Source organism: Tupaia chinensis, unplaced genomic scaffold (assembly GCF_000334495.1).
Source record: "Tupaia chinensis unplaced genomic scaffold, TupChi_1.0 Scaffold000237_1, whole genome shotgun sequence".
Taxonomy (NCBI): domain Eukaryota; kingdom Metazoa; phylum Chordata; class Mammalia; order Scandentia; family Tupaiidae; genus Tupaia; species Tupaia belangeri.
Genome location: NW_006159715.1, coordinates 3420643 through 3422436, shown reverse-complemented (window position 1 = coordinate 3422436; position 1794 = coordinate 3420643).

Sequence of the window (1794 nt, the reverse complement as noted above, 5' to 3'; positions counted from 1 at the left end):
AGTCATCAGCATATAAAAAATTATTTATCTTAAAGATAAGGGGAAGGGCTCAGACAGTGGCAGAGAATAAACAAACAAAGGAAACTGTTAAATGTGTCAGTGGTCAAAAGTGTTATGAAAAAAATGAAATGGGGGGAACCAGCAGTTAGCATAATGGCTATGTCGCTGGACCCCCACGTGGTCAACCGCGGTTCGTGTCCCGGACCCGGTGGCTTAAAACTCACGCCGGGCGCGTGTGCGTGCATGCCCAAGATCCCGAGAGGAGAATGGAGGAGAAGGGATTGTGGCGTGACCATCCCCCCTGGGGGGTGATTTCTCGCTTTCTGTCTCTATGTCTCTCTCTGTCTGTCTGGCGAGCGCACGTGCCCTACAGTGAAAATCTCCCCCCCCCAAAAAAAAAAAAAAAAGAAATGGGGAAGTGGATCGATGATGCTGGGGTTGGGTAGGGTCACAGTGGTAAAACATGACACTCTGCGAGACAATACTATATGGGAAGGTTCCTAGTTCAAGGCTAGAGATCTCATGAGTATGCTAGGCAAGCACTTCTGTATCTTCTGGCTTCTTACTGTTTTTGGCCAATGGAAGGCGCTTACAAGAAAGCAAAAAGGAGAGAAAAGCAAAGTCAGGGTTGTCTTTTTCCCCAGCTCAGGTCAGGTAGCTCCTCCAGTATATTGAGTAATTTAACTAAACATTGGGTTTTCAGAAAAGTTATGATATATTTTTGTGTAAAAAAAAAAAAAAACACACACACAGAAAAATACATCACAACTTTTCCAACAGCCCAGTAGATTCTAGTCACTGCTCCTACCCCAACTGCTTGAGGACTATGAGTGATGGAATAACTATTGTTTCACAGTGTTACCAGTCCTGGCTGCTTTATCATAATCTCCCTTTGACCCTGTTCACTCCATTTAACTCTCTTCAATTACTGCTTCAGTTTATTTCATCTATCTGCTACCAGGACCCTAAAGACAAAATAGATCTGGTAAAAATAGTTGGGAGGTGAACTCTGAAGCCAAATCTATTATCAATTACTAATTATTATTTGATAATTATTAAAATTTCTATATAAGTATTAAAATTATTATTATTATTACAATTTAATTATGTCTTCTAACCAAATAGATTAGAACTAGCATATTGGAAGGAAGAAACAGTTTAGACTTGTACAATATGTGACCTAGGGGAAGTCGTGTCACTTTCCTGAACTTCAGTTTCTGGATGAATAAGTACACATGGTAACTACCATCACTTAAATAATTAGTAAGTTCTTAAATAATAAACTGGTACCTCTTCCAATGTCCTTGGAGAAGTTTGGAGAGGAGGACAAAGGCCGATTGCCTACTTTTAAATTATTTTAAAGGTACAGTCTTGATATCTAAAACCAACAAATACTAGCTTGGTTAGAAGAGCAGGAGTAGAAGTAGGATAAGGCTGTTAACCTGCAATGCCAAAATACATGTCATATCAAGCCATTTTCAGTCTTTTTTTTTTTTTAAGAGAGAGATTTTTACTATAAGGTGCATGTGCTCACTGGAGAGACAGAGAGAGAAAGCGAGAAATCACCCCTCAGGGACAATGGCCATGCCACAATCCTTTCTCCTCCACTCTCTTCTCAGGATTTTGGGCACGCATGCATATGTGCCCAGCGTGAGTTTTAAGCACCTCAGGGTCCAGGACTCAAATCACTGTTGACTAAGTGGGAGTCCAGTGACACAAACATTTCACCATCTGTTAGCCCCCATTTTTCTTTTTCTATCAAAATAGATTCTTTTGGTCTAAGTCACATGAGGA